The 12,218-nt window shown below is 37.8% G+C and overlaps 1 protein-coding gene and 1 long non-coding RNA gene across 5 annotated transcripts in view; one reads left to right on the top strand and one right to left on the bottom strand.

Annotated features, from left to right (window-relative positions):
* LOC139123437 (uncharacterized) overlaps nucleotides 1–4,761 on the bottom strand; it is a 103,909-nt gene extending 99,148 nt beyond the window's left edge. For 3 of the 4 annotated variants that reach the window (XR_011549662.1, XR_011549663.1, XR_011549661.1), the window contains exons 1-3: nucleotides 4,632–4,761; nucleotides 3,469–3,561; nucleotides 78–181 (exon numbers count right to left, since the gene is read on the bottom strand). This is a non-coding gene — a long non-coding RNA (uncharacterized lncRNA). The remainder of the gene's footprint in view (nucleotides 1–77; nucleotides 182–3,468; nucleotides 3,562–4,631) is intronic. The other variant, XR_011549664.1, reaches the window with a different exon arrangement.
* The window catches only part of LOC139123433 (uncharacterized), a 28,621-nt gene extending 22,901 nt beyond the window's left edge, over nucleotides 1–5,720 (top strand). Inside the window, exon 6 of the mRNA XM_070689569.1 lies at nucleotides 3,157–5,720. The gene's annotated coding sequence lies outside the window, so the exon portion shown is untranslated. The remainder of the gene's footprint in view (nucleotides 1–3,156) is intronic.
* The last annotated feature ends 6,498 nt before the right edge of the window (nucleotides 5,721–12,218 follow it).

Here is a 12,218-nt window from a genome sequence, read left to right as displayed (position 1 = left end):
TAGTGTTGGAAACTGGTTCACATCTAATTCTAATATTGCAAATCACAAATAGACTTCCAGAAGAAACAGTTACTTACCAAGAGGCTGTCTTCACAAAATATCTAAATGATCTCTAAATCTGTGACGCCATGCCAGACAAACATCTGAATGAAAATTCCAACATCTGGTGAAATCTGTATGACTGAAATGGAGGAAAGTCACATTATGGAACAGACTCAATGCAATATTTGTGTGTTTTTACTAAGGTTATAGGAATATGTAAATGATCTAGGAACTTTGATAACATTACTACTGTCTAACAGTAAAACTGTATTACTGTTCATTTCTGGTGAAAATCATGACCAGAAAATTCCAAGAAAATCAACTTCAAACTCACAAATGTCTTGTGGAACATCAAAAGTTATGAAAAGAAAATGATATTTTGGTTACAATCATCAAACTGTTGCTATGGATACAATCAGACATTCAATGATTGTATTAATTCATTGAGTTATCATTTGAATTTTACAAGAGTACAGGTTTTAACAAAAATTTTTCATTTATTTTGAACTAGAGAAAGGTTCCAAGGAAATGAGAAATTTTATACAAATAGAATTAACCCTGTTGCTATGGTTACCAGTAGCACACAAGTGTCAAAATGTATTGGCATATGATTAAAAAGTTTACTTCAATCTTTCGAGTTTTGTAAAAGAATTTTTATGATATTATGACCTCTGAAGAAGTAATGAACTTGAAGAAAAGCAAATTTTGAATATTTACAATATGTTGCCATGGTTACTTGTTGGCATCATTGTACCAGTACTAACGTTTCTATGCATAGAACAAAATCTTGGTCAAAATGACTAGAAAATTTCAACAAACAAATTCACTCAATTTTAGTAACATCTATATTCATTCACACTTAGAAACCTCCAGTAAAAACACTACAGAGTTTCCACTGTATGTCTATAAACTCAAACAAGTCAACAAAATAAGAATTTTAAACAATAGTAAGAAAATATTGCCATGGATACCAGCCATACATTCTATGAGTCTTTCCATATATTAAGAATCATTGAAAAGTGAACTACAATGTGTGAATATTTCCTGGAGAATTTTTATTTAAATTGCACAACATACATGTAGGCTGCGTACGATGCTGTGTGTTCCGCTACAGCTAATCGCCCCGCTCACCACAGCCCTGCAAAGACCCGTACGTGGGGTCGGTGACTTCAAATCCATTTTGGGACTTGACGTAAAAAAGCCAAATTACTGCCGAAATTCAGCGTTCTTGGGCCCAAGTCGTATCCCTGCCTACCTCAGCTACTCGATCGCTTCCAAAAATGCCAGTCTTTTATTCACTTCTCGTAAATAACCGCCGCTGCGTACGATGCTGTGTGTTGGTAACACACAGCATCGTACGCAGGGCTAGCGAGAAGTGAATAAAAGACTGGCATTTTTGAAAGCGATCGAGTAGCTGAGGTAGGCAGGGATACGACTTGGGCCCAAGAACGCTGAATTTCGGCAGTAATTTGGCTTTTTACGTCAAGTCCCAAAATGGATTTGAAGTCACCGACCCTACGTACGGGTCTTTGCAGGGCTGTGGTGAGCGGGGCGATTAGCTGTAGCGGAACACACAGCATCGTACGCAGGGCTAATTGTATCCTCGCTTAAATTTACCGATTTTCTGTAATACAGTTATTTATGTGGTTTACGGAAATCTTTGTGACAGCTTTAGATAAAAAATGGAATTAGACGACAACATTTCATTTATGTCAGGAAATCATAGCACGTACGTCTTGTATGTACCGGTGAACTCTACAGAATTTTCTGATATCAAAGATGCTTGCTATTTACAATGATACTCATACTTAACGAGATTGCCTGTCAAAATTCCCGGAAATCATCAAGAAAATCTAAGAATTACTTCACGTAATTATGACTACACGTAGAAGTGCTGTTTGATGACGTTCCGAACGTCAGTGCCACATGTACGCGACGTCTTGTATAACGTGACAAAGACGCTGTACGTGTACTGATTGAACGTAATTACGTGTAACAAACTTCTATTTTAATCGCAGTCCGAACATTCAGTGTTGCTGTCATGCTGTTGATTTGCATCGATCGCGAGCTCAACCTTGCGTGTTGCAGTTCATTTCAATCGTGGTCTCAACGTCCCGCGTTGCTGTCAATTTGCATCGCGGTCCAGAATCATGCAATTCACAGTGTTACAATGAAGGCAATTGGATACAAGGTTGATGTGTTGATAGTTTATTCTTGTGCATGCAACTGACACTGGAGATAGCATTATAGAAAGCTTTGTTTTCGTAAAAATGTGTGGCTAATAAAATTTGTCTGTGGCTAATAAAAATTTGAAAGTATTTGCCACAGTGGCTAACAGCTTTCCAAACCCAGCGCTAACACAGATGTATTATCGGGAAAAGATAATTTGAGGAAATGGAATAAAATCTGTTGCCATGGTGATTATAACGCTCAAATATAGTACTGCATTGATAGAAAATAAGCAAGTGTGTATTAGCCTTTAAATTTTTGTGAAAAAATTTTCAGGGTAATTCAAATAATTATGAAGAAAAGCCAATTATTAACATTTTGGTTGCCATGGTTACTTGTTATGCATAACTTTACTAATGCATTGATGCATAATAAACAAACGTATGACAATTTATAAATTTTTGCGAAACAAAAATGGATCTTCTTCATTAAATACAAAAGTTACAGAAAAAAATATGTTTTTAGCCATTGTCATAAAAAATGTTGCCATGGTTACAGTAATTAGTGAATGAATTCATTTTTTGGTTCCTGATAGTAACATCTTTGAAAATAATGAAATGTACTCAATGCAAAGAATTTTTAATTTAGCATGATAAGTTAAAATTTATAACAAAATACACTTGTACAAAATACACAATGTACTTACTTTGTCTATTTCTGCTGAAAATGTTGCCATGGTAAATTTGCAAAATGACCAATAATTGTGAGAATTGGCAAAAATAATATAAACTATATTTAAAGGAATTTATATTAGTTTTCGAAGTATTCTGGGGTAGTGAAAACTTTATGTGAACTAAACTAAGTTTCATTTTACAGCAGAACAAAAAGTAAGCTGTGCAGCAATGCACAGAACAATTTTCATTGATTTGACCTTTGACCTTTCAGGTGACTGGTCAGTGACAGTGGTCAGTGGTCAACATCAAGGCCAAGGACAACAGTTCAAGAGTCCAAGAGGTTTAGTCTTCCACCGTGATAAACTTGTGGTGTGTGACAGTGGTAACAATATTGTACAGATATTGAACAAAGATTATACCTGTGACAAAGTCATAGGAAGCTTTGATGGTCAGTTTGCAAAGCCATTCCGGCCAAGGAGTGTAGCCATCTCACGTTTCAACCACTATTTCATACTTGATGATGAAAATAAACAAATTGTTGTTTGTGATGAAAATGGTAAAATTATCAAAATAATTACTCTACCTGAAAACACTGAAGTAGTCTATGACATAGCTCTGATGGATGACTTTGTTTTGGTCACTTTGCGTTTGACCTCTCCGGACACCAGTGTGAGACCTGAGGACAGAGGTGATAGACTGGTCAAGTACACTCAAGGTGGAGAACATCTTAAAGAAGTCCATGGTCAAATTAGAGGCCAAGGACAATTCTACTGGCCGGTGTCTGTGGTTGTAAACAGCAACAATGTCATCATGGTTTATGACAGTGGCAATTACTGCATCAAGTGTTTTGACAGCGACCTGAATTTTTTACATCAATTCGGACAAAGTCAGCTATCAGGGGCATTCTGGGATACTACACTGGATACATGGCTGTGGATGAAGATGATAATGTTTATGTTTGTTTCTACTACGATGATAGAATCCTAAAATATCGATGTGATGGAAAGTGGATCTGTGATCTGTTGGAAGGTAATGTGAGATACCCTGAGTACATTGCAGTCATGGGTGATAAAATTGGTGTTGTAGAGGATGACAGAGACCAAATCAAAGTATTTTCCAAGTAGATAAAATACACCAACATGAAGTGTATGTCTACATGACATCAAAATGTCAGAATTTGGAGGAATTTTTTGAAAGGAATAATTTTGTGAGCGTTGAAGTTTGAACGCATTGCATTGACTTGACTGCATTGTTGACAAGGATGTCATGGCAACAAGTTGATTGCAAGGTGATTTTTACAAATTTAGAAATATGGTTGTTGACAAAAACTGTGATTTTTGTCAGTCGATTCATCTCAGGGATGTTAGAAATCCAAAACGGAGATGTTTTGTGGATTTATTATCAACAATTTTGACCAATTTTGTCATGGAGGTATTTGACTGCCGTTGTACACGGCATACCCCAATGACAACATTGATCAAAAATGTTTGTTGATATTTAAATATTGGCGTTATTTTTCATTTTCAAATTGAAATTTGGATCAGACAATCTTAGAGATGCAGTCGCTCACTTCTTTTATACGCCGCTGAAACATTCTTTCACATTTTGTGAAATTTTCGCCGAAAATTTGGTCAACTTCAACAAGGGTTGTCTTCAGGCAACAGTACAGATACACCTTCCATCACATCGCTATAAATATCGGGCGGAATATTCATTGTGTGTGCAAAATAAGATGAGATAAAATACCTGCATATCTGATGATGTTAATTTTGTTGAAATCTGTCGATATTTCCATCCGATGGAGGAAGATTACTCCGATTTATGGTTTATAAACAACGACTTCAACCTTAGCGATCACCGCCATTCTAAGTTCAAGAACTACGTTGAGGGCGTTGTACAGGTCGATCTCACTTTGTTGAGAGGGGCCGACTCAGGTTATTTCTTTGTTGTACAGACTTTCATAGGGTAGTTTTGAAAAACTTACATTGCTTTCTTCGTGTACAAGTGTCTTGTTTGTACTCGTGTTTTAAATAATTTCGAGACAGTTTAATCATGATATTTAGAGAGAGAATAATGAATCGGCATCCTTCCCGAGAAAAGTGGTTGCTGCCGTATGAAATTACAATAGTGTCGAGAAACATTGTATCAAAGTTAGAGCAGTAACTAATGACGCGTACGTGTGTAAGATGTAAACAAACATGAAATATGACACCAGCGTAGGTCACGATTTATAACTTTGTCGTTTATTTCTTGTGAAGTTCATGATACCAAATCTTTATATTTTAGATTTCAACCCAACTTTTACCAACATGTACAGGAATAGGTGAGCGTCACCTCGTGATTTCGATATCTACAACAGCCATTATCTTTGCGAACAATATCTTTGCGTAGGAGAGTACAAAGTATTTGATTTTCGGATCAAACGTGATGCTACAGTGAGTATAGATAAAAGTACAATATCATCACATGCATTATTGATGGTAATCAAGGTATCAACAATAAAGACACAGTTTTTTGAAATTATTGCATAGACTGACTGTTCAGTAGAATTATTTGTCAGTCAGTACAATTTGAAATGTATTTTGAACACTAGATTTTGTAATGTATGATAAGTTTGCAGTGTAGTTTGAATACGATGAACTAGTACCACAGTGTAGTAGTGGCGATATTTTTGTCTGATGGGAAGTCTTTCATAATCTTACAAAATAATGGCTGTAAACAAACAGTGGTTTATTTTGAGTATGTTCAGATTTTAATTTTTTACACATTATGTTCGTATGTCAATTTTAGATATTAATCTGAAATAGAAATAAAATACTTTTATTTCATCGTTAATTTTCGAGTATCGGCATGTTTTATTGAGCTACTTTATTTTTTCTGAAAAAAAATCGCCCAATATTGCTACGTTTGCCATGATGAACACACGCGGTTCCTCGTTGTGCTAGCTGTGGAAACGCAGCTATCTGTGGCGGGGTACAGATGCGTCTATGGGAGTCATTAAAAGGTCACCCCCACCGTCACGGTGGCAGATTTACCTTTTAATGACCGTATAGACCCACCTGTACCCGCCACAGATAGCCGCGTTCCCACAGTTATCGTGGTGCGTGCGCGGTGATGGTGCGATCAGTGTTTGAATAGGGGTCATCTCAGGTCACGTCTGTTTTCCACAAGTACACAGACTTGAAATTATCTGTCGTACACTTGCAGAAACAAGTTTGTTATCATTGGCATCAAGTTGATTAAACACTGCGGATGATGTGTTGTTGATATACAGCGGACAGGTAATTTAATTCACCGAATTCTCTGCAAGTGGTTTTGTACTATAAGTTGAATTAACGGCATGGATTGGTGTCACAGTTATGGATCTGTTTAAAATTAGAACAGGGCTTTCTTGTATTTTTGGCCATCGGCACATTGTACATTATGGAGAGTAGAAGCGAGAATGTATATGGTTACGTTCCGGGATGCTGATTAGATTAGATTAGTTAGTTAGTTACCCATTGAACACTGTGTGTTGACGGCTGTAGGAGTGGAGTGTGACGAGTGTCTACTCTACAATCCTGTACACTCGGTCTACAAGCCACTAAATGTTCTACTAACAAATTCCCTGTTACACTCCTGAACTTATTTAAAAACGAAACTAAAAAAAACTGAAGTCAAAACAGAACGACATTGCATAGGTGGCGCCTATCGACACGATCATCGTGTGAATAGACAAAATAAAATGCTTACCGACACGATCATCGTGTGAATAAACAAAAAAAATGCTTACCGACACGATGATCGTGTGGATAACGTGGTTTTTCTTACCTATCCACACGATGGTCGTGTCAATAAGACTAATTTTCCGCTTATTTGCACGATGATCGTGTGCATACGCAGTTTTTCTTACTTATTTGCACGATGATCGTGTCTATAAGACGCATTTTACGCTTATTTACACGATCATCGTGCAAATAAGCGGAAAATGCTTCTTAAAGACACGATCATCGTTTTGATAAAGAACAACACATACCGACACGATCATCGTGTGGATAAGAAAAACAAACGGATAATCCACACGATGATCGTGCCTATAAGAAGTATTTTCCGCTTATTTGCACGATCATCGTGCAAATAAGCGGAAAATGCTTCTTATAGACACGATCATCGTGCAAATAAGGGACTGGTCAGTTTCTTCAGCCTGGGGGGGGGCGGTGGATTCATGGGGGGGGGGGGGGTCACCCTTGTTTTGACTTTGGTGATGGTTCAGGGCGGGGGGTTTCACAGTATTTTTGAAATGCTCAGTGATCGGGGGTGGCAGTGTGTTTTTGAATTTTGACACAGGCTCATCATTGCCTAAAATGCTTGTGTCAGCCACAAATTTCATTATTCAGTTGTGTTTTTCGGCGCGCCCTTCGGGCGCGTAACTTTAATAATCAGTCATATTTTTCAGCACACCCAACTTAAACATATCAAGCATACATACATCAGAGATATCTGTATGTTCAATATTTTTCAGCGTGCTCTTCAAGCTCATTACTTTAATATATATCAGACATTTTTCAGCATGCCGTTCAGGTGCATGACTTTAATATACAAGGCATATATATCGAGATATCAGAATGTTTCATATTTTTCGGCGCGCCCTTCGGGCGCCATACTTTAATAAATCAGAGATATCTTGATGTTTGCTAAGTGAAAGTGTACCATTATGAAATCTGCATTTCATATGAAAAGGATGACAAATTTCTGATACTTTTCTGTTCTCTCTATGAGAATTCAGTATGAGAAAGCAACATGCACAAATATTTCACAATATATATTTGATACAGTGACTTATTTTAGAGATAGAAAAATGACAAGATATCTTTCCTTCTCATTGATGCAATATTTTCCTTTGTGTCACAGGTTTTCTGTAGAAAGATGCTTTTTTATGAACAAAATAACAGTTAAAAATGCAGTTTTTGTCATTATTAGCTGTGCTTTTATGGTTTCAATGTTACAAGAAAGGTCCTCTCAGACACTGTACACATCAGATTTGGCTAAAAAAGCTCTCTAAGGCTCCTCAGGAGATTTAATTGGATGGTTGGCAAGTCTTTACACCCATCAAAGTTTTTGATTCACTGCTTTTTCTCTTTGATATTAATGATTGACATCCATTTCTGTACAACAGTTCAGGACATCTGGTTAAGCATAGAAAGTGTGAAATACATTCAAAGCTCATTCAAAATAAAGCTCATTCAAAATGTACTGTATTCAAACTTTAAGATTGACACTTTGAAATTCCTATCTTACAACTGACATGTCAACAATTTCATTAAAACATAGAATGACTATTTAAAATATAAATATATGTAAAATGTAAAATGTAAAATATAATATATATATATATATATATATATATATATATATATATATATATATATATATATATATATAATTTTTTGTCCACCTTTTGCTTTACCTATGTCGCGTGCCAGGGGGTCACCTTGTTTTCGAAATTTGGAATAGGGGGTCACCCTGTTTTCAAAATTTGGCATAGGGGGGGTCAGCCACTTTTTGACGTCGGCAAAAAATAATCCGCCCCCCCCCCCAGGCCGAAGAAACTGACCAGTCCCTAAGCGGTTTTTCTTACTTAGTTGCACGATCATTTTGCTTTTCCTGAAACGTCCTTTTTATAGTTTTTTACATCTCAAGACTTTAATTATCATCTCAATTAGAAAATTTGAATATTGAATATAGAGAAAATATGTTTCTTAAATAAAAATATGGGCGTACTCGGTCTGGTCATGGAGTTAGGAAGGTTTGCATGTTTGGGTGACTATATCCGCGACTCAATGGCGACTCTATCCCTACACCATGCAACCCCCTAAATTACATATAAATAAGCTAAAATGCAAAAAAAGTATGCACGACGTTTCAAACTTGACGGCCATCTTTTATCCTGGAAATGTCGCAAACGAGTGATGGTGAGTTCCATACATCGGCTGTGTACGTACTGTGTGTACTAGTATGGCGCTTTGCTTGAGGGGTTTGTTAGTTTGACTCAAATTACTGGCAGTGGATCGGCGGAGATTGTCAAATGCAATGAATTTAGCGAGAAAATAGCAAAAATAGGAAAGGAGAGTGAAAGAGCGAGAAGGGAAAAATTACAAAGTAACTGACAGAAAATAAAGAGGAAAAAAAAAACACGTGACGGCGACCGGGATTCGAACGTGCATCTCCTGAGGCTCGGCTTCCATCGTTCACATGTGATTACTCTGCGTTCCCGGTGTGCCATCGGGTTACCGATGCACATGGGGGGGGGGGGGGGGGGGGAGAAAATAAGCGATATAAATAGAAGAAGTATTGTTGTCTCTTTCAAGCTGCGATTTTGTTTGTTATGTTCTCACATTCAATTTTTTGGCAGTTTGAGCCTCGAAAACGTGAAATATTGAGATCGCGAACAAGATTTCATTGGTGGTTTGTTATAAAACGGCAGTGGATTTTAGCAAGCGATGCCAGCAATTCAATTGTCGATTGAACATGTGGGCCTAAGGCTAAATTATGGAGAACACACTTTTTGTCACACGAGGAAATTTTATTTCAGCTCGAAAGCCGTACATTTGAGACCACATGATGACGCAAAATGGTGACATAAGTGTACAATTTGCATTTGATCGCAAATTATCATGATCGTGTCGCTAAGTTGCTTTTTATTCTTGCTTACCGACACGATCATCGTGTCGATAGCCACAACGCATTGCATAACCGTCCGGCCTGCCTCATATGTATCGTAGTCTCTTCCATTCTGTTGCATTAGCAGCAATGATTGACAGATTTAAACTTACAATGTATCAACATTTCCAATTTTCTGATTGGTAGCTATGACTTACAGTGTATCAAAGACTCAAGTTGATGTGATTTATGAATGAAATTCGACTAGACTTTGGCACGTCCGTCCACTTTTCTTTGTTGCGATGGTCCTTTCATAAAAAAGTCGGAATTTGATAGTACATTTTAGTACATAGTAAATTTTGCAGCGTGATGGTTCGCGCATGTTTTATAATTTGCTGTCAATTTGTGTAATTTAGTCATCATAAAGGAAAGGTTGAATTGATCGACATATCTATATCGTCTGCTGATTCATTGAACCAACGGAAAAGATTTATGGGATTGTATGTAATTATCTATGCAAGGTTTACATCAGTGACATTTTGGGTGAATTCAATGTGGGAGAAAGGAAGGGTTTTTTTGTTTTTTGGGGGGGGGATGTGGGGGGTGTTTGGGGGTTTTTTTAGCAAAGATTACATCAGAAAACTGTCGTCAAGAAATCTTGGCAACTTTCTCCCTGAAAACAAGTCTCCCTGGCCCTGGACATAACAATCTATAGATCATCCGCTAAACTGTATAACGCTCCCGGAAACGACCTAGCTATCTGGCATCTAGCTATCTAGCTATCTGGCATCGAACAGTGCATCGAACAGACTGCATATATGTAGGCCTACTTTTATGCAGGGAGCTATCTGATCTGTAATTGTAAAGGCCTTTACATTTTTACACCAGATAAATCCGACAAACGGAAAGTGTTAGCTTTTCAAATACTTCACACACGGGAAAGTTTCTTTCCCTGCATTTCCATTTACAAAAATTACAGTTTTGAGTTATGAGCAACAGTCACTTGATGAAAAGAACCGAGTGAGCATCTTTGCGGGCCTGATGATTTGGCAGCGAGTGTATCAGGGCGCCCTCAGTAGTCAAAACAAGTCTCCCTGGCCCTAGACATAACAATCTATAGATCATCCGCTAAACTGTATAACGCTCCCGGAAACGACCTAGCTATCTGGCATCTAGCTATCTAGCTATCTGGCATCTAGCTATCTAGCTATCTGGCATCGAACAGTGCATCGAACAGACTGCATATATGTAGGCCTACTTTTATGCAGGGAGCTATCTGATCTGTAATTGTAAAGGCCTTTACATTTTTACACCAGATAAATCCGACAAACGGAAAGTGTTTAGCTTTTTAAATTCTTCACACACGGGAAAGTTTCTTTCCCTGCATTTCCATTTACAAAAATTACAGTTTTGGGATATGAGCAACAGTCACTTGATGAAAAGAACTGAGTTGAGTGAGCATCTTTGCGGGCCTGATGATTTGGCAGCGAGTGTATCAGGGCGCCCTCAGTAGTCAAATAGTGATAACTACTTTTGTTTCACAGAAAGTTTCACAGATATCAATCACGACGATCACTTCAGGTAATAGCCTATTAAATATGTGTTCCATTAGAAAAACGGGCCGTCGTACTTATTGCAATTCTGAAAAAATAAAAAAAAAATTAGTCATAAAAAGATTTGTAGGAATTGAAGAATCAAAATGTTGAAATGTATTTTGGGACTATTGCATTATGAAATGTACATGACATAAAAACACAAATGTAATCCGACGACTAAATGGGATTTATTGTGATTTGAAGAACACTGACAAGTGTCAAATCATACTATTCGTAGACCCGACATAAAATGCACGGCGGTTCAAGTTCCGAATCGGGAACCGAAGTCGTTCGAAGACCTCGGACGTAAACAAGACATACCAAGATGGCGGCCTCCGTGTGTGTCCACGCTGCATCGATATACTCGCCGATCGTCTGTGTTTATTGACGCGTGATGACAATAGCAGTGGAAAACTAACACTTAGCTGCTCGTTTGAATTGCCGTTGACTTGATAGAAGTGGTTTTTCTACAGTGAAAATGTGAGTATTGCTGCACTATAGCGGCCCGACGTTTTGTGTGTATGTACAACAAGTCTGTGTCACTGTTATGGTCCACAAATCCGGGTCCCACTGATTACTGCCGTCGACTGTCCGTCAGGAAATGAACCTTCCAATGACTGTAACCAGCCGATATCTTAGTACTAAAGACCACTACTCTGTATAAAATACCTACAGAATAATAGTCCCTAAAAACGTTGGTATCGAAAGAGTAGTAATGCTCGATCGTATTATGACTGTATTTTTCAGACTCTGTTTCTATAAACAGTAGTGGTTTTGGTATTCAGATATCGACTGATTACAGTAATTGGAAGGTTATTTTCCGGGTGGGCACTGGACGAATAGTGACTTGCAGTCCGGGCTTGCAGTACTTAGTAGGGAACACACAGACCTGTACGCAGGGCTGAGTGATAAGGCTACGGAAGAGAACGTTGGAACGTAGCAGAAACTACACTTTTACAAACTACCCACTCAACAGGACGCCTGTGAACCAGACTCTGCAGTAGTGGTCTTTGGTATTCAGGTATCGACTGATTACAGTGACTGGAAGGTCATTTTCCAGACGGGCAGTGGATGAGTATCGACGAGTATTTGAAAGTTA

Source organism: Ptychodera flava (genome assembly GCF_041260155.1).
Source record: "Ptychodera flava strain L36383 chromosome 23 unlocalized genomic scaffold, AS_Pfla_20210202 Scaffold_23__1_contigs__length_28996876_pilon, whole genome shotgun sequence".
NCBI lineage: Eukaryota > Metazoa > Hemichordata > Enteropneusta > Ptychoderidae > Ptychodera > Ptychodera flava.
Note: the sequence above shows the minus strand (reverse complement) of the source record. Positions and strands in the feature narration are given on the sequence as shown.